This window comes from Somniosus microcephalus, chromosome 7 (assembly GCF_052327205.1).
Source record: "Somniosus microcephalus isolate GS21.2 chromosome 7, FLI_Smic_1.0, whole genome shotgun sequence".
Lineage (NCBI taxonomy): Eukaryota > Metazoa > Chordata > Chondrichthyes > Squaliformes > Somniosidae > Somniosus > Somniosus microcephalus.
The window spans coordinates 64223375-64245070 of NC_140993.1; the positions used below are offsets into that span (position 1 = coordinate 64223375).

Genomic DNA, 21696 nt, shown 5'->3' on the forward strand with positions numbered 1-21696 from the left:
GTGGTCAGGAACAGGACGGTGTGACTACGAGTGAGGCAGGTACAGGGATCCAGGAGGTAATGTTGAAGGAGCCGCAGCCCTTGCTCTTGTCAAGCAGGATCGAGGTTCTTACTCCCTGTGAGGGTGGGAGCGGGGCCTGCAGGGAGGATGAGCAACCTGGCCACAGCACCGTGGTACAGGGGGCCATTCAAGTGGAGGGAGTAAAAAGAAATGTTGTAGTGGTAGGGGATAGTATCATTAGGGGGATAGATAGGGTTCTCTGCAGTCAAGAGCGGGAGTCCCGAAGGCTGTGTTGCCTGCCCGGTGCCAGGGTTAAGGACATCTCTTCTGGGCTGGAAAGAAACTTGGAGTGGGAGGGGGAGGATCCAGTTGTCGTGGTCCATGTTGGTACAAACGACGTAGATAGGACAAAGAAGACAGTTCTGTTAAAGAAGTATGAGCAGCTAGGGGTCAAATTAAAAAACAGAACCTCAAGGGTAATAATCTCTGGGTTATTACCTGAGCCACGAGTGAATTTGGCTAGGATAAATAAAATTAAAGAGTTAAATGCGTGGCTCAAAGACTGGTGTGGGAGAAATGGGTTTTGCTTCTTGGGACACTGGCACCAGTACTGGGACAGGAGGGAGCTGTTCCGTTGGGACGGACTCCACTTGGCCAGTGCTGGGACTAGAGTCCTGGCGAATCATATAACTAGGGCTGTAGAGAGGGTTTAAACTAATTAGTGGTGGAGAGGTTTCCAGAGAGCAAATAATAGAAATGACAACGGACAAGGTCATAGACTTAGGTAGCAGTGGGGGAATTAAAAAACAGAACGTGTCAAGAAGGGACAGAAGGTATGGAGTAAAAAGTAAAGTACTAAAAGGGGAAAAAACAGGAACTAAGTGTCACAAAACATATTTGAAAGTTCTTTATCTGAATGCACGTAGCATTCGTAACAAAATCAATGAGTTAACGGCACAAATAACTACATATGGGTATGATCTTGTGGCCATTACAGAAACATGGCTGCAGGGTGACCATGACTGGGAATTAAACATACCAGGTTATTTAACAATCAGGAAGGACAGGCAGGAAGGGAGGGGAGGTGGGGTGGCTATGTTAATAAAGGAAGGAATCACTATAATACAGAGAAATGATATTGGGTCAAAGGAGCAGGATAGTGAAACAGTTTGGGTGGAGATAAGGAATAATAAGGGGAAAAAACACGAGTAGGCGTAGTCTATAGGCCTCCGAACAGTTGCAACTCTGTTGGACGGAGTATTAATTAATCAGGAAATAGTTGAGGCTTGTAATAAGGGAACAGCTATAATTATGGGGGATTTTAACTATCATATTAACTGGACAAATCAAATTGGGCAGAGCAGTCTTGAGGATGAGTTCATTGAGTGTATTGGGATGGGTTTCTTGAGCAGTATGTAACTGAACCAACCAGGGGGCAAGCAACCTTAGATTTGGTCATGTGTAATGAGACAGGATTAATTAAAAATGTCCTAGTAAAGGATCCCCTTGGAATGAGTGACCATAACATGGTTGAATTCCATATTCAATTAGAGGGTGAGAAGGTTGGATCTCAAACAAGCGTGCTGAGCTTGAATAAAGGAGACTATGAAGGTATGAGAGCGGAATTGATTAGAGTGGACTGGGAAAATAGATTGAAGGGTAAGATGATGCATGATCAGTGGTGTACATTTAAGGAGTTATTTTACAACTTCCAAAAAATATATATTCCACTGAGGAGAAAAGGGTGTAAAAGAAAAGATAGCCATCCGTGGCTAAGTAAAGTAATTAAGGATAGTATCCGACTAAAAACAAGGGCATATAGGGTAGCCAAATCTAGTGGGGGGATAGAAGATTGGGAAGTCTTTAAAAGACAGCAAAAAATAACTAAAAGATTGATTAAGAAAGGGAAGATAGATTATGAAAGTAAATTAGCAAAAAATATAAAAACAGATAGCAAAAGTTTCTAAATCTACATAAAAAGGAAAAGGGTGGCTAAAGTAAATGTTGGTCCCTTAGAGGATGAGACCGGGAAATTAATGGTGGGAAACATGGAGATGGCAAAAACGCTGAACAAATATTTTGTATCAGTCTTTACGGTAGAGGACACTAAGAATATCCCAACACTGGACAAACAGGGGGCTCTAGGGGGGAGGAGCTAAATACGATTAAAATCACGAAGGAAGTGGTACTTGGTAAAATAATGGGACTCAAGGCGGATAAATCCCCTGGACCTGATGGCTTATAGCCTAGGGTCTTGAGGGAAGCGGCTTTAGGGATTGTGGATGCATTGGTAATAATTTTCCAAAACTCCCTGGACTCAACAAAGGTCCCGGCAGATTGGAAAACTGCTAATGTAACACCCTTATTTAAAAAGGGTAGTAGGCAGAAGGCTGGAAACTATAGACCTGTTAGCCTAACATCTGTGGTTGGTAAAATGATAGAGTCCATTATTAAGGAGACAGTAACGGGACATTTGGATAAACATAATTTAATAGGACAAACTCAGCATGGTTTCATGAAGGGGAAGTCATGTTTGACAAATTTGCTTGAGTTCTTTGAGGAGGTACCATACAGGGTGGATAAAGGGGAACCAGTGGACGTAGTGTATTTAGACTTCCAAAAGGCATTTGACAAGGTGCCACACAAAAGATTATTGCTCAAGATAAAAAATCACGGGATTGGGGGTAATATTCTGGCGTGGGTGGAGGATTGGCTCTCTAACAGAAAGCAGAGAGTTCGGATAAATGGTTCGTTCTCAGACTGGCAATCAGTAACTGGTGGTGTTCCGCAGGGGTCAGTACTGGGTCCCCAACTCTTTACAATCTATATTAACGATTTGGAGGAGGGGACCGAGTGTAACATATCAAAGTTTGCAGATGATACAAAGATGGGAGGGAAAGTAGTGAGTGAGGAGGACATAAAAAACCTGCAAAGGGACATAGACAGACTAAATAAGTCGGCAGAGATTTGGCAGATGGAATACAATACTGGAAAGTGTGAGGTTATGCACTTTGGCAGGAAAAATCATAGAGCAAGTTATTATCTTAATGGCAAGAAACTGGAAAGTACTGTAGTACAAAGGGATCTGGGGGTCCTGGTGCATGAAACTCAAAAAGTTAGTGTGCAGGTACAGCAAGTGATCAAGAAGGCCAATGGAATGTTGGCTTTTATTGCTAGGGGGATAGAATATAAAAACAGGGAGGTATTGCTGCAGTTGTACAAGGTATTGGTGAGACCGCACCTGGAATACTGCATACAGTTTTGGTGTTCATACTTACGAAAAGACATACTTGCTCTCGAGTCAGTACAAAGAAGGTTCACTCGGTTAATCCCGGGGATGAGGGGGTGGTCATATGAGGAGAGGTTGAGTAGATTGGGACTCTACTCATTGGAGTTCAGAAGAATGAGAGGTGATCGTATTGAAACATATAAGATTGTGAAGGGGCTTGATCGGGTGGATGCGGTGAGGGTGTTCCCAATGATGGGTGAAACTAGAACTAGGGGGCATAATCTTAGAATAAGGGGCTGCTCTTTCAAAACTGAGATGAGGAGAAACTTCTTCACTCAGAGGGTGGTAGGTTTGTGGAATTTGCTGCCCCAGAAAGTTGTGGAAGCTACATCATTAAATAAATTTAAAACAGAAATAGATAGTTTCCTAGAAGTAAAGGGAATTAAGGGTTACGGGCAGCGGGCAGGAAATTGGACATGAGTCTAGGTTCGGAATGGTCATGGCCCTGTGGGTAGTGGAGTGGGCCCAGGGGCCATGTCGCCTGGTTCTGCTCCTACTTCTTGTGTTCTAATTCTGTTAGATTTCAGGAGATGGTTTTATTCCTGTTCCTGGCTGGGGTGGAGATCGCCTTTACAGAAGGTAAGTACTGTAGAAAATATAGGGACAGAGTGATCTCCTGGACGAGTTTCGATCGCCTAGATGGGTCATAGAAACATAGAAACATAGAAGATAGGAGCCGGAGTAGGCCATTCGGCCCTTCGAGCCTGCTCCGCCATTCAATGAGATCATGGCTGATCATCCAAATTCAGTACCCGGTCCCTGCCTTCTCCCCATATCCCTTGATCCATTTAGCCTTAAGAAATATATCCAACTCTTTCTTGAATATACTTAATGAACTGGCCTCCACCGCCCTCTGTGGCAGAGAATTCCACAGGTTCACCACTCTCTGGGTGAAGAAATTCCTCCTCATTTCAGTCCTAAATGGCTTACCCCTTATCCTTAGACTATGACCCCTGGTTCTGGACTCCCCGGCCATCAGAAACATCCTTCCTGCATCTAGTCTGTCCAGGCCTGACAGAATTTTATAGGTTTCGATGAGATCCCCTCTCAATCTTCTAAACTCCAGTGAGTATAAGCCCAATCGACACAATCTCTCCTCATACGTCATTCCTGCCATCCCAGGTATCAGCCTGGTGAATCTTCGCTGCACTCCTTCCATGGCAAGAACGTCCTTCCTCAGGTAAGGCGACCAAAACTGCACACAATACTCAAGGTGTGGTCTCACCAAGGCCCTGTACAACTGCAGCAAGACATCCTTGTTCTTGTACTCGAACCCTCTTGCTACGAAGGCCAACATACCATTTGCCTTCTTAACCGCCTGCTGCACCTGCATGCTTACCTTCAGCGACTGGTGTACAAGAACACCCAGGTCTCTTTGCACTTCCCCTTCTCCCAATCTATTACCATTCAAATAATAATCTGCCTTCCTGTTTTTGCCACCAAAGTGGATAACCTCACATTTATCCACATTATAGTGCATTTGCCATGTTTCTGCCCAATCACCCAACCTGTCCAAATCGTGCTGGAGTTTCACGACATCCTCCTCACAGCATACCCTCCCACCCGGAGAGGAATTTCCAGATTTTTTCTCCCAAATTGGCCATTGGGTTTTTTATCTGGTTTTTCGCCTCTCCCGGGAGATCACATGGGTTCGGGTGGATGGAGAGTGATAGAAGATTTGAGGTTAGGATCAGATCAGCCATGATCTTATTGAATGATGGAGCAGGCTCGAGGGGCCGATTGGCCTACTCCTGCTCCTATTTCTTATGTTCTTATATTCTCTGGCATTTAGAAGAATGAGAGGTGATCTCATTGAAACATACAAAATTCTTACAGGGATTGACAGGGTAGATGCAGGGAGGATGTTTCACCTGGCTGGGGAGACTAGAACCAGGGGTCACAGCCTCAGAATAAGGGGTCGGCCATTTAGGACTGAGATGAGGAGAAATTTCTTCACTCAGAGTGGGGTGAATCTTTGGAATTCTCTACCCCCGAGGGCTGCGGAGGCTCAGTCGTTGAGTATATTCAAGACAGAGATCGATAGATTTTTGGATATTAAGGGAATCAAGGGATATGGGGATAGAGCAGGCAAGTGGAGTTGAGGTAGAAGATCAGCCATGATCTTATTGAATGGCGGAGCAGGCTCGAAGGGCTGAATGGTCTACTCCTGCTCCTACTTCTTATGTATTGCCCCAGCCTCCTGCATTAGAGTAAGTATACTGCAAAGCAATCTGTGGAAATAACAATAAAAGAACCAAGTCACTTAGCTTCTATTCATCAGGACTTCCCAAGTGCTTCACCGCCAACGAATAATTTTTGAAGCGTAGTCACAATTATAAAGTAAGAAAATGTAGCAGCCAATTTGCACACAGCAAAGTCAAAAGATCCCATGGCACTATTTTGAAGAGGAGCAGGGGAGTTCTCCCCGGTGTCCTGGACAGTATTTATCCGTTAATCAACATCACTAAAACAGATTATCTGGTCATCATCACATTGCTGTTTGTGGGACCTTGCTGTGCGCAAATTGGCTGCTGCGTTTCCCACATTACAACAGTGACTACACTTATGTAAATTCTGTAAATACAGGCTGCTAGACAATTTGGACGTGGCGAGGAAAAGAGGATATTCAATTACTTGTGTCTTAAGAATTTAATGCGTGCAAAAAAAATCTTTGACACACTAGCGTAGAAATTTGTCGGCGCCCGATTTTGGGGTGAAGGTGGGCTGCCTGCCTCGCCAACACTGGCCCTCAAATAAGTGTAGATGGGGTGGGGGTGATCACGGGTCAGCAGATGCCCTCAGGAGGGCTATGGAACCGGGAGGAGCGTTCCTGCTCCTTCTGGCTCCACAAGAACGTTTTTTTAAATTAAATATGTTAAAAAAAATCACCTTTCATTGGTGGCTGCTGCTTAGGCTGTAGTGGCCACTGAAGAATCCTTTGTGGGTCAGGTCCAATTCCTGACCTGCTTATTGCAGACCAATTTCAGCACAGGGGCTTAGAACAAACGTTAGGCCCCTCATTTACATATGTCAGGGACCTAACGCCTGTTTTAGGCGACTGCCAAGGATGCTTGAAAAATGGTCCAACCCAATTTTGGATCGGATATTTTTCAAGCAGCCTTGGGGTGCAGGACATTGGTCCTCGAAATTAGGTCTCATTGCACCCAATTTCTACCCAGATTTTTAAAAGCATTAGTTGATCTCCCAAGGCATTACTGAAAGACAAATGTTAAAGTAAAATATTTTTGAATTGATTTGACATATCTGACTAAACATGCCCAGATTATCCAAGGACCCAGGGTGTGACCAAGGGTCAGCCTAACATCTGTCATTGGGAAAATGCTGGAATCCATTATTAAGGAAGTAATAGCAGAACATTTAGAAAATCATAATACAATCAAGCAGAGTCAACATGGTTTTATTAAAGGGAATCGTGTCTGAGAAATTTACTAGAATTCTTTGAGGATGTAACGAGCAGGGTGAATAAAGGGGAACCAGTAGATGTAGTGTATTTGGATTTCCAGAAGGCATTTGATAAAGTGCCACATAAAAGGTTACTGCACAAGCTAAGAGCTCACAGGGTTGGAGATAATATATTAGCATGGATAGAAGATTGGCTAACTAACAGAAAACAGAGAGTCGGGATAAATGGGTCATTTTCAGGTTGGCAAACTGTAACTAGTGGGGTGCCACAGGGATCAGTGCTGGGGCCTCAACTATTTATAATCTATATTAATGACTTTGATTAAGCGACCGAGTGTAATGTAGCCAAATTTGCTGATGATACAAAGATAGGTGGGAAAGCAAGTTATGAGGAGGACACAAACAGTCTGCAAAGGGATATAGATAGGTTAAGTGAGTAGGCAAAAATTTGGCAGATGGAGTATAATGTGTGGAAATGTGAGGTTATCCACTTTGGGAGGAAGAATAAAAAAGCAAATTATTATTTAAATGGAGAGAGACTACAAAATGCTGTGGTACAGAGGGATCTGGGGGTCCTCATACATGAAACACAAAAAGTTAGCATGCAGGTACAGCAAGTAATTAGGAAGGCAAATGGCATGTTGGCCCTTATTGCAAAGGGGATGGAGTATAAAAATAGGGAAGTCTTGCTACAACTGAGGCCACACCTGGAGTACTGCGTGCAGTTTTGGTCTCTTTATTTAAGGAGGAATATACTTGCATTGGAGGCAGTTCAGAGAAGGTTCACTTGGTAATTCCTGAGATGAAGGGGTTGTCTTTTATGAAGAAAGGTTGAGCAGGTTGGGCCTATATTCATTGGAGTTTAGAAGAATGAGAGGTGATCTTATTGAAACATATAAGATTCTGAGGGGGCTTGACAGGGTAGACGCAGGGAGGATGTTTCCCCTCATGGGAACTAGGGGGCATAGTTTCAGAATAAGGGGTCGCCCATTTAAAACGGAGGGTCGTGAATCTTTGTAATTCTCTCCCCCAGAGAGCTGTGGAGGCGGAGTCATTGAATATATTCAAGGTGGAAATAGACAGATATTTGAGCTACAGCGGAGTCAAGGGTTATGGGGAGCGGGCGGGAAAGTAAAGTTGATGCCAAGATCAGATCAGCCATGATCTTATTGAATGGCGGAGCAGGCTCCAGGGGCCAAATGGCTCCTTTTTCTTATGTTCTTATGTGACCAGTCCCAAACTTCAATTCAGTTAAATTTCAGTTCGACTGTGATGTTTTTAAAAGGCTAAGTAATTTACTTAAGTTAAAATTTCAGTTTCAGTTAAAATGATTTAAAATTAATGAAAGTTGCTTAAACTTTTAGTTGGTGGGAAATTTGCAATAGCTGCCTTCTGTCTTTATTGCAGAATGCAATCACAGGTCGCAAGATGATGCTTTGCCCCATTTGATCCACTTCTGATGGAGGCGTCAGACAGCTTCAATCGGCTGTTCACACTGTTAACAATTACGAGAGTGCAGCCCCGCCACCTTCAGTCATCCCTGTAGTGTATGTGCCTTTAAGTCAGAACTACTTTTACAGCTCCTGTATACTGTAGTACCGGCAGTGACCACACCGGCATATAAGCTTTGCGCATGCCTCTGTACCCCCAGTCTAGAGACTACCCTCCTCCAGTAAAGACCTGTTATTTGTTAATGTACAGCATCCGTGTGATTATTTAATAATAGCATATCCACTGAACCACGGATCCAACAGTGGCGACGAGTGTCGATTCGAATCTACCTGCAACATAAAAAAAAAAATAGTCGAGGCCAGGAACACGGGCGTCGACCACGAGCAACCGCCCAGCAGTCAGGCAGAGATCCAACTTCGCAGGGGAGGCTGTGGAGAGCCGGGCTTGGTCCCCCAGCCACAACGAGCAGTAAGAGACCGACGACAGGTCCAGCGCAGACCCTTCCCGAGCAGCAGCGACTGGAGCCGACCAACGGCGGAGAGAGAGCCGAGCAGCGTTGATGGGGTAAGACAGAGGGTGAAGAGCGCAGGGCGCAGCCGGGGGTTGAACACCGAGCGGCGTCGAGGAAAATAAAACAAACCGGAGAGAGAGAGGGTAAGAAACAGCCGGGTTCTAGACTGAGCGGCGTCGAAAAATATAAAAAGAAGAACGCGCAGAGCACAGCCAGTGCTCACGGGCTGAACAGGGTCCGCGGGGCGAAGAAAGGGGAGACGTCATTGAGCCGCGGAGAAGAAGGAAGAGTGCGGGAGGCGCCATTGAGCCGCGGAGAAGAAGGGAGAGCGCGGGAGACGCCATTGAGCCGCGGAGAAGAAGGAAGAGCGCGGGAGACGCCATTTTTAGAAGCCGCAGCGGAGAAGACGGGCGAGCGCGGGAAGGAAGGAAAGCGCGGGAGATGCCATTTTGTGCCAGCGGAGAAGAAGGGGAAGCGCGGGAGGCGCCATTTGTTATAGTTAACGCACACCCAAGGATGCCGAAGAGTGGCAGTATCTCTACGTTCGACAATGAAGTCGAAGATTGGGCAACATATGTGGAACGTATTGAGGTGTACTGCAGGGCGAGTGAAGTGCCAGATGCTAATAAAGCACTGGTTCTGTTAAATTCCATGGGTGCAAAAACTTATGGGTTACTGCGAAATCTAATAACCCCAGAGAAGCCGGTAAACAAGAATTTTGAAAGCATAGTAGAAATCCTACAGGACCACTTAAACCCCACACTGCTGCTGATAGCAGAACGATTTAAGTTCCATAAAAGGAACCAACACAAAGACGAAAGCAATGCTGAGTACCTAACGGAAATGCACAAGCTATCGAAACACTGCCAGTTAGGAGTGGGACTAGCAGACACGTTAAGGGACAAGTTTGTGTGTGGGCTACAAAGTGAAGGAACCCAGAAACGGCTTCTATCAGAAAAGGACCTTACGCTGGACAAAGCTTTCAGTATGGCAGTATCACACGAAGCAGCCACAAGGGGCACTGCAGAAATACAATGGAGACCGCAAGAATATGGCACCAATGAAATGTCCTATGGAACAGGGAAGTGCTATCGCTGCGGCAGAAGAACACATGACCAGAAAGATTGTTGGTTCAAGGACAAAGTGTGCAGACAGTGTGGGAAAGCAGGACACATAGCAAGAGTCTGCAGGTCTGGGAAGAAAACCAACAGTAAGAAATCTCCACAGGAGAAGTACAAAAAGGTACACCAGGTGATGGACAGTGGTTCAGACGAACAGAAAAGTGACACAGACTCCGGAAGCAAGGAGCTGGGTTGTCTGAAACTACATAAGGTAACCGAAATGGAGGATCACCAGACTATCTGGGTTACACTCAAGATAGACGGAGTCCAAGTGGAAATGGAATTGGACACAGGGTCAGCTCTAACAGTCATAAATCAAAGAGACTACAAGCGGCTATTTTCACACATACCCTTGAAAGCTACAGAGATTGTCTTGAAGACGTATACGGGGCAAAAAGTCTACCCCAAAGGAAAAATAAGGGTGAAAGTGTCATATAAAGGCCAGGAAATACCTAAAATGGATATATATGTATTGCCAAATGGAGGACCACCACTGCTAGGACATGAATGGATCCGGAAGATACAATTAGATTGGCATTCCATACAGGCACTGAAGGTTGAGGCCAAAAAGGATGACGACGTCACACCTGGACGACTGTCAAAAATGCTAACTGATGCAAAAGAAGTGTTCCAGGAGGGACTAGGAACACTAAAAGGAATAACAGCAACAATTAAAATAGAGGAAAATGCAAGCCCAAAGTTTCTGAAGGCCAGAGCAGTGCCTTATGCGATCAGACCAGCTGTTGAAGCAGAGCTGGAAGGGTTGGAACGTTCAGGAGTACTGTCCAAAGTGGACTGGAGCGAGTGGGCTACACCCATCATTCCTGTAATGAAGAGGTCGTTGAGTAATACGCCTGGGGAACCAAAGAAGGTTCGCATCTGTGGGGATTTTAAGGTGACAGTGAACCCAGTCCTTCACATGGTGCAATATCCGCTTCCACGAATTGAGGATATTTTCGCCTCGCTATCTGGAGGTAAACGCTTCACCAAAATTGATCTAGCCCAGGCGTACTTGCAAATGGAGGTAGAAGAAGCTTCGAAACATTAACTTACGATCAACACTCATAAAGGTCTCTATCAATACAACCGGCTGGTGTTTGGAGTAGCCTCGGCTCCGGCTATCTGGCAAAGGGCGATGGATCAGGTCCTGCAAGGCATTCCAGTGACCCAGTGTTATTTGGACGACATCTTGGTCACGGGCGAAAATGACGGTCATCACCTCGCCAACTTGGAGAAGGTGCTCACAAGATTAAAGGAGTATGGGCTACGAGCTAATCGCCACAAGTGCGAGTTTTTCCAGAAACAGATCTCGTATTGTGGCCACGTCATCGATGAAGAGGGGTTACATAAGTCCCCTGACAAGATTGAGGCAGTAGTCAAGGCTCCAGCACCGGAAAATGTGTCACAACTGAGGTCGTTCCTCGGGCTGGTAAACTACTACCACAAGTTCTTACCAAATTTGTCTATGGTATTACACCCGCTGAACACCCTACTGCAAACAGGGGTACCATGGAAGTGGGATGACGAACGTAGACGAGCTTTCCAGAAGTGTAAAGAATTGATCACATCAAAAGAGGTGTTGGCCCATTTCAACCCAGCACTACCAATTCGTTTGGCATGTGATGCATCACCCTACGGTATTGGAGCGGTGCTGTCGCACAAATTCCCAGACAGGTTGGAGAGGCCAGTAGCCTTTGCGTCTCGGTCACTAACCTCAGCCAAGCGCAACTACGCCCAGATTGACAGGGAGGCCCTCAGCCTAGTATGGGGAGTAAAAAAATTCAACCACTATCTGCATGGGCAGAAGTTCACCTTGCTGACTGACCACCAACCACTTGTCTCCATCTTTAATCCTAAGAAGGGCGTTCCAGTGATGACTGCACAGCGGTTACAAAGATGGTCCCTGTTTCGAGGGGCGAATCAATATGAAATAGAATATAAAGGCACGAAACAGCATGGGAACGCTGATGGGCTATCGCGCCTGGCACTGCCTACTGTGGAGGAAGCACCAGCAGTGGACCCTATCGAGATATTTTATTCGTCAATAATTGAACGATTGCCAGTAACAAACGCGGATATAGAGAAGGAGACCCGCAATGACCCGACGCTGTCATGGGTATATGAATTGACGGTGAGGGGATGGCCAACACATGGCGACTCACTATTGCCAGCATTCTCATCCAGAAGAGAACAGCTGTCAGTATGCCAGGAGACAGTGATGTGTGGATCCAGAGTGGTGATTCCACCCAAGTTAAGGGAGAGAGTGCTAAATGAGCTACATGAAGGTCATCTGGGGGGAGTGAAAATGAAAAGCCTTGCTAGGGCTTATGTGTGGTGGCCGGGACTCGATCAACAAATCAAAGACCTAACTAAGAGCTGCTTAGGATGCCAGAAGGTCCAAAATGCACCACCACATGCCCCTCTACACCCATGGGAGTGGCCCTCCTCTCCATGGCAACGGGTGCATATTGATTTCGCTGGTCCATTCATGGACTCAATGTTCTTAATAGCAGTGGATGCTCATTCAAAGTGGCCTGAGGTGGTAAAAATGTCTTCAACCACTACAGAGAAAACGATTGCAGTCCTACGGACCATATTTGCCAGAAGCGGTTTGCCAGAGCAGATTTGCTCTGATAATGGACCACAGTTTGTGTCCGACGAGTTCCAAAAATTCATGAAAAGGAATGGGGTAAGGCATTACACATCCGCCCCGTATCATCCAGCCACAAATGTATTGGCTGAGAGGTTCGCACAAACCTTTAAGAAGGCGATAAAGGCCATGTGCGACGATGAAATTCCACTACAGCATAAGATGGACAATTTCTTATTAGCCTACCGAAACGCGACACATGCAGTTACCAACCAGACCCCGGCCATGATGTTCTTTAACCGAAGGTTGAGATCTCGTCTGGACTTGCTCAGACCAAATGTGCGAAGAAATGTTGAGGACAAACAATTCCAGCACATCAATGAGAAGCCAACAAGGAGCTTCAATGTAGGGCAACCAGTCTTGGCCCGTGACTATCGAACAGAGAAGTGGCAACCCGGAACGATATGTACAAGGCAGGGGCCATTAATGTACACAGTGGATGTTGGGGAGAACATTGTGAGACGCCATGTCGATCAGATCTTAGCGTCACAGGAACGCGTCAACCCCATGTCTCGAGTACCTGGGGATGAACCCGACATACCGGTAGCATCTACTTCAGACCCAGTAGCAGTGGAACCCGATGAACTACCCGATGAAAAGGGGTCAGAATCGCCTCTGCACCAAGAACAAGAACCTCTGGAAAGGCACTATCCCGAAAGGGTCAGGAAGCCGCCCCAAAGACTGAACCTATAAATGGACTTTTGCTGTTTAATGTACATGTTGAAATGTTAATTGTTATTTGAATATTAGGGGTATTACTAATCTAAAAGGGGAGGAATTGTAGTGTATGTGCCTTTAAGTCAGAACTACTTTTACAGCTCCTGTATACTGTAGTACCGGCAGTGACCACACCGGTATATAAGCTTTGCGGATGCCTCTGTAGCCCCAGTCTAGAGACTACCCTCCTCCAGTAAAGACCTGTTATTTGTTAATGTACAGCATCCGTGTGATTATTTAATAATAGCATATCCACTGAACCACGGATCCAACAATCCCCCCCATGGCCTCTCGAACTCCTGCGAGCCCATCTTGCCACCTTGTTGAGCCCCACGTCTGTAAAGAACTTTTTACATTTTTTAGTTGGTGACACCAACGTGCCCACTATATTTACTTTATTCCATTAAGTATCTTATATGCGTGGTCATCTCTGATATGTCTCCTTCCAAGGCTGAAGATCATAGCTTACTTATTCTTCATTGCTCATCCTACCGACACCAGAGATCATAGGATCATAGAATCGTACAGCACAGAAGGAGGCCATTTGGCCCATTGTGCCTGTGCTGGCCCTTTGAAAGACCTATCAAATTAGATCAGCCTTGTTGCTCTCCTGCAATGTGTCTGGGACATATGCATCCCTTGACCTCGATTTTAACTCCCCCCACTTCGCAGAAACCAGGTGCGGCGGGGGGGAGGAGGCAGTTAAAAAGAAGCCGGGGACTTGCCTTTCCCACCCCGATCTGACTAACTGATTTAAATGGAAAGGAAAATCAGACGGGCGGCCAATCCAATATCGCCCATTTTACACTTTCACCCAAAGTTTAAATAACCTCCAGTATGACTACGATGAGCAAGAATTGAGACTGCATCACACACACACACTCACGCGTTTACCTACCTGCCAAGGCCAGCTGTGAGGAACTGCCTCCTCTCCACCTAGAACCCTTTCATGTAGAGTTTTGTCATGTTGGACTGGAGCTGCAGAAATTGCTCCTTGTTTGGAAAATACAATTAATTAGAAAACAGAGTTGATCATTTCTTGTTCTATTCATTCCATGAATTGAGTCAGATCGAGTTGATTTGAATTTGTAAAAGAGAGTGGTTTATTGGGTGCAAAGAAAATCATTTGCTGAAGTTTCTCTGCTTATTATCAAAGTATTTAAAATGATAAAAGTATTTGATAGGCTAGATACAGAGAAACTATTTCCTCTGGTGGGGGAATCCAGAACAAAAGGAACACATCTTAAAATTAGGGCTCACCCCTTTAGAAGTGAAATCAGGATGCACTTTTTCACACATAGGGTAATTGAAATCTGGTACTCTCCCCCAAAAGGCTGTGGACGCTGGGATTCAATTTAAATTTTCAAGACTGAGATTGATAGAGTTTTCTAAGGGTATCAAAGGATATGGAGCTAAGGCGGGTAAATGGAGTTGAGGTACAGAACAGCCATGATCTAAGTCAGGGGTCTCAAAACATATGGCTCGTGAAACAGTTTCATCTGGCTCGCGGTGCTTTATTTTACGGTAGAGATGTTTAGGGAGGGAATTCCAGAGCTTAGGGCCTAGACAGCTGAAGACACGGCTGCCAATGGTGAGAGGGGGAGGCGGGGGGGGGGGGCAAAGGAAGTGGGGGATTCACAAAGAACAGAGAACACACTCTGGCCGTGATTTTGCCGACGCTCAGCGGACCCAATTGGTGGCGGGTCAGCTGTGGAATTTTAAATGATTGACAGCAGGTTGACACCACCCCACACCAACAACATAAAGCATCCCTACAATGCCCAAGCCATTCCTTTCACACTCATCACCATTGCGGGGGCTACCGTTATGTCTCACCATTCACTGCAACCCACTAAGCCACTTCCAAAGGTGCACACAAATCTGTCCAAGAAAGCAAAATGTTGAAAATAAAGATTTCAATGTTTCACAGCATATTAACAGAAACTTCACCTGAACATTGGCGAAAACACACAAGTGCCTACCCCTGTGTGTTGTTTTTTTTAAATTCATTTTTATGGGATGTGGCGTCGCTGGCAAGGCCAGCATTTATTGCCCAACACTAATTGCCCTTGAGAAAGTGGTGGTGAGCCGCCTCCTTGAACCGCTGCAGTCTGTGTGGTGAAGGTACTCCCACAGTGCTGTTAGGTAGGGAGTTCCAGGATTTTGACCCAGCGACGATGAAGGATCGGCGATATACTTCCAAGTCAGCATGATGTGTGACTTGGAGGGGAACTTGGGGTGGTGGTGTTCCCATGTGTCTGCTGCCCTTGTCCTTCTAGGTGGAAGAGGTCGCGGGTTTGGGAGGTGCTGCCGAAGAAGCCTTGGCGAGTTGCTGCAGTGCATCTTGTAGATGGTACACACTGCAGCCATGGTACGCCAGTGGTGGAGGGAGTGAATGTTTAAGGTGGTAGAGGGGGTGCCAATCAAGCGGGCTGCTTTGTCCTGGATGGTGTCGAGATTCTTGAGTGTTGTTGGAGCTGCACTCATCCAGGCAAGTGGAGAGTATTCTATCACACTCATTACTTGTGCCTTGTAGATGGTAGAAAGGCTTTGGGGAGTCAGGAGGTGAGACACTCACCACAGAATACTGTACCTAGCCGCTGACCTGCCCTTGTTGCCACAGTATTTATGTGGCGATATTTAGACTCTTGCTTGTTGGAGATAAATGTAAGAAGTCACACAACACCAGGTTATAGTCCAACAGCTTTATTTGGAATCACAAGCATTCGGAGCGCTGCTCCTTCGTCAGGTGAAGTGGAGAAATGCATAAAGACACAGCTTATATAGTCAGAGAATTATGTCAGATGTTTACAGGTAATGTTTCCAACTGCCATTTATCACACCTCGGCAGGGAGACAATCACAGCAATCAAAGGTGTGAAACGGTGTCCAAACAGGTCAGTTAGGAAAACATTACATCAAAGAACAATGAGGTGGGGTCACAAGGGGTCAAATATTGCAGATGCTGGGGTCTGTATGAAAAACAAAAAAAGACAAAAAACATTTTTTTTGCTGGAAATCACAGCAGGTCCGGCCGCATCTCTACACAGATGCAGCCGGACCTGCTGTGATTTCCAGCAAAAAAAATGTTTTTTGTCTGTTTTTTTGTTTTTCATACAGACCCCAGCATCTGCAATATTTGACCCCTTGTGACCCCACCTCATTGTTCTTTGATGTAATGTTTTCCTGACTGACCTGTTTGGACACCATTCACACCTTTGATTGCTGTGATTATCTCTCTGTCGAAGTGTGATAAATGGCAGTTGGAAACATTACCTGTAAACATCTGACATGATTCTCTGACTATATAAGCTGTGTCATTATGCATTTCTCCACTTCACCTGACGAAGGAGCAGCGCTCCGAAAGCTTGTGATTCCAAATAAAGCTGTTGGACTATAACCTGGTGTTGTGTGACTTCTTACATTTGTCCACCCCAGTCCAACTCCGGCATCTCCACACCATTGTTGGAGATAGTCATTGCCTTGCACCGCTGTGGCGCGAATGTTACCTGCCACTTATCAGCCCAAGCCTGAACGTCGTCCAGGTCTAGTTACATGCGGGCATGGACTGCTTCATTATCTGAGGAGTTGTGAATGGCACTGAACACTGTGCAGTTATCAGTGAACATCCCCATTTCTGACCTTGTGTTGGAGGGAAGGTCATTGATGAAGCAGCCGAAGATGGTTGGGCCTAGGACACTGTCCTGAGGAACTCCTGCAGCGATGTCCTGGGGCTGCGATGATTAACCTTCAATTACCACAACCATCTTCCTTTGTGCTAGGTATGACTCCAGCCAGTGGAGAGTTTTCCCCTAGATTCCCATTGACTTCAGTTATATTAGGGCTCCTTGATGCCACACTCAGTCAAATGCTGCCTTGATGTCAAGGGCAGTCACCCTCACCTCACCTCTGGAATTCAGCTCCTTTGTCCATGTTTGGACCAAGGCTGTAATGAGGTTGGGAGCCAAGTGGTCTTGGCGGAACCCAAACTGGGCATCAGTGAGCAGACTATTGGTGAGTAAGTGCCGCTTGATAGCACTGTCGCTGACACCTTCCATCACTTTGCTGATGATTGAAAGTAGACTGATGGGGTGGTAATTGGCCGGGTTGGATTTGTCCTTATTTGTGTGGACAGGACATACCTGGGCAGTTTTCCACATTGTCGGATAGATGTCAGTGTTGTAGCTGTACTAGAACAGCTTGGCTAGAGGCGCGGCTAGTTCTGGAGCACAAGTCTTCAGCACGATAGCCGGGATGTTGTCAGGGCCCATAGCCTTTGCTGTATCCAGTGTGCTGAGCCATTTCTTGATATCACGTGGAGTGAATCGAATTGGCTGAAGACTGGCTTCTGTGGTGGTGGGGACCTCAGGAGGAGGCTGATATGGATCATCCACTCGGCACTTCTGGCGGAAGATGGTTAGTATGATTGGACTAGGATGAGGGTGAGTGTGAGGGGTGGTTACTGAGATGGGGAAGTGATAATGTCGATAAAGAGGGATAGGTGGAGATGCAAGGTAAGTTGGTGTGAGTAAAGATGTGCAGGAGTAGGGTAGGGAAGGCAGAGTGATGGGGAGGTGATGAGTGGCACAGCAGGATGAGGTTGAGTGTGGCTTTGTAGAAACGTTTTGTGATCTACTGAGATCATTGAAAGGTTTGCGCCACTGCAGCCTGGTCCTCCTGACCACATCCCTGCTTGTGCCCTCCTGTGCAATGTGCAACTAGGCTGTGTTGGTCTCCTGGGGCGGTGTCTTCTGCCAATCGGAAGGGAAGAGAACCTCCCTGAGTGCTGTGACTCTCTCCATAAGCATATGGAGGGCATCATGGAGAGCCTGGGTGCAGCCCTGTGCCTTTTTGCAGTCACTGTCAGTGTTTGCAGCACCTCAATGCTGTAGAACACTGACAGCACAAATGTCAAAGTAAATTTGCGCATGGTCTCTTTAAGGAAACTGACTGATGACGCGTCATAAATTACGTCATCAGACCCGCTTCCTTCAATTGGTTGGAAAACTCTCTGGGCGGGCTTAACAAGCCCAATCAGGGGAAAGTCGTGTCGGAGGCCTGGATGGAGCCAACAGCAGGACCAAGACCTGCCACCAACATCGCCCGCCTCGGACCTGCCAAGGTAGGGAAAATCGCAGCCCCTGTCTTTTTCCCATTGAATGGTATTGCTTCCTAAACTCATAATAAGCCAGCTTTCTCAGAATTCTAAACAACAAAGTCACGATACATTGTATTTAACAAGAAGGGCCAGAGTCAGCACGTACCACATTGTTGGACTTGAAGTGATACTAATGCAAAAAGGCTTGATTATTTAGAAATGAGTTGCATATGTGATCTGACAACTAATTGCTTTGAAGAATGAAAAATTATAGTTTTAAAAATATTTTATTGCCATTGCAACTGTGTGGTCAAGTTATTAGTACAAGATGTGTTCATTACCCATGTACTTTAAAAAGAATGAGATAAAGAAAGAAAACAAGAGCGTGGGAGTTTTTCAACATGTTTTGGATGTTGCTGTGGAGTTGCTCAAATACCTAATATGTATTTTAAACAATAACAACAACTTGTATTTATACAGCACCTTTAACGTAGTAAAACGTCCCAAGGCACATCACAGGAGTGTTATAAAACAAAATTTGACACCAAGTCACATAAGGAGAAATTAGGGTAGAAGCTTGGTCAAAGAGATGGTTTTAAGGAGCATCGTAAAGGAGGAAAAAGGGGTAGAGAGGTGGAGAGGTTGAGTGAGGGATTTCCAGAGCTTAGGGCCTAAGCAGCTGAAGGCACGGCCATCAATGGTTGAACGATTAAAATCAGGGATGCTTAAGAGGGCCGAATTAGAGGAGTGCAGATATCTCGGGGGGTTGTGGGACTGGAGGAGATTACAGAGATAGGGAGGGGTGAGGCCATGGAGGGATTTGAAAACAAGGATGAGAATTTTAAAATTGATGTGTTGCTTAACCGGGAGCCAGTGTAGGTCAACGAGCACAGCGGTGATGGGTGAATGGGACTTGGTACGAGTTTCGACACAGACGGCCGAATTTTGGATGACCTCAAGTTTACGTAGGGTAGAACATGGGAGGCCAACCAGGAGTGTGTTAGAATAGTCAAGTCTAGAGGTAACAAAGGCATGCTTGAGGGTTTCAGCGGCAGATGAGCTGATGCAGGGGCATAGGCAGGCGATGTTACGGAGGTGGAAATAGGCGGTCTTAGTTATGGTACGGATATGTGATTGGAAGCCAACAGTCTTAAAGAGAATATGCTGGCAACTGCTGAAGCTTTACCCTAAAATGAGCCTTGGCTCAGTGACAGCAGTCTCAGTTCTGACTCAGACTCCAGAGACTTGAATACATAATCTAGGCTGACATTCCAGTGCAGTACTGAGGGAGTGCTGCACTGTCTGAGGTACCATCTTTCTGATGAGACATTAAAACGAGGCCCTATCTGTCTTCCCAGGTAGATATAAAAGATCTCACACACTATTCAAAGAAGAGCGAGGGAGTTCTCCGAGTGTCATGGCCAACATTTAGGCCTCAACCAACACCTAAAAGAGATGGGGGGCTAAATTCAATTGATTTGCACCTCCTGTTAGCACCCTAAGAGGGCGCTAACGGGGCGCAAATCAACTAACGCCTGGGCGCGGCACCGCTAACGCCTCCCATGAAATTTAGCAGGAGGTTAGCGGCGGCGCTAACCATTAGCGGCGCTGCACCGCCAGCGATGACATCATCACCGTGTGCAGCGCCCCGCTCGCGCCCCGGCTGTAATATTGCGTGGCACTTACCGCCAGACATGGGTCAGGGGGGCCTACCTGTGGCCGGGGCGGCACTAATTAAAGGGGACGTGGCAGGGGGCCATTTTTGTTGCTCTCCGTCTGCCAGCACCTGCCCCCGTTGCTGTCCCCGGCCCCCGTGAAGCCCCCCGCGGGGTGCCGGCTGCTCTCCGTGAGCCCAGCACTCCTCTTGAGTGCCGGGCTCGCTTGCCGGCACTCCCGATCCCTGGTGGCCCAGCTGGACGCCAGGACATGCTGCACCAGGCCCCTCCCCTTTAATAAGGGGAGGAAGGCCTGCAGTACCACGGCACGATGTGGGGGTGCTAATTTTTTGGGGCGCTAAAATTAGCGCCCCGGCGAAGGTAGTACCCCCTACCCCATGATCTTGTAATTTATTTCATTGCTGTTTGTAGGACCTTGCTGTGCACAAATTGGCTGCTGTGTTTCCTACACTGTGTGCGGCTTCAACAGAGTGCTGCGAGTTGGGTGAGTCACTTGGGCCGGTCAATCTCGCAGACTGGCGGCGGCGTTCCAGAGCCACGCCACGATTCAAAAGTGACACGGGCAAGAGGAAGCAGCTGATTGGGTGAGTACGGCCAGGTGAGTATTTATACTACTCTATAGTTTGACAGTTAAGGTTAATAGTTTATAAAGTTTAGAAGGTCTTAATTATTGTGGTTATAGTTTCTAAGGTCCCTGTTGTGTATCGGGGAGTGCTAGTAACCAAGGGCCCTTGAGTATATCATTTAATTGTAGTGTAATTGGTGGTTTTGATTTAATTTAATTTAAATTAACTGAAGGGTAAGTCATGACAGCACAGCTCAGACCCATGACATGCACCTCCTGCACTATGTGGGAAATCACGGACACTTCCTGTGTACCTGACGACCATGTGTGCGGGAAGTGTATCCAGCTGCAGCTACTGGCAGACCGCATTGCAGCGCTGGAGCTGAGAATGGATACATACTGGAGCATTCGCGATGCTGAGGATGTCGTGGATATCACGTTTAATCAGTTGGTCACACCGTGGATGTGGGAGAGAATGTTTTGAGACATCATGTGGACCAAATTCTGTATGTTCAGGTGTTGGCGCATTAATCACAGCTTCAATCTTGTCTGGAGACTTGTGTAAACCGTCCTTGTCAATCACATGTCCACAGTATGAGATTTCCTTTTTGAAAAACTCACACTTGTCTCGGTTCTCTCGGAGCCCATACTCCCGTAACCTGATGAGCACCTGTTCGAGGTTGGAAAGGTGGGCGTTGTCATTCCTGCCAGTAATGATGATGTCATCAAGGTAACACAGAATACCTGGGATCCCCTGCAGGACTTGGTCCATTGCCCTTTGCCAGATTGCAGGAGCTGATGCTATTCCGAATACCAGCTGATTGTACTGGTAAAGGCCTTTGTGCGTATTTATTGTCTTTATTGTACTTCTTTGATGCATCATCAATTTCCATTTGGAGATAGGCCTGGGCCAAGTCAATCTTTGTGAAGTGTTCCCCTCTTGACAGGGAAGCAAAGATGTCCTCAATGCGAGGTAATGGGTACTGTACTGTGTGGAGGACTGGGTTAACAGTCACTTTAAAGTCTCCACAGATGCGCACTTTTCTTGGCTTTCCTGGTTTTGTGCTGGAGGTTTTCTTCATCGCTGGAACTATAGGTGTGGCCCATTCACTCCAATCCACCTTGGACAGGACCCCTAACTGCTCCAAGTTCTCCAGCTCTGCTTCTACTGAAGGGCGAATTGCATAAGGCACTG

At 46.4% G+C, this 21696-nt stretch overlaps 1 pseudogene; it reads right to left on the reverse strand.

Annotated features, from left to right (window-relative positions):
* The window catches only part of LOC147114667 (chymotrypsin-like elastase family member 2A), a 55062-nt pseudogene extending 36631 nt beyond the window's left edge, over positions 1-18431 (reverse strand).
* Between the last annotated feature and the right edge of the window lie 3265 nt (positions 18432-21696).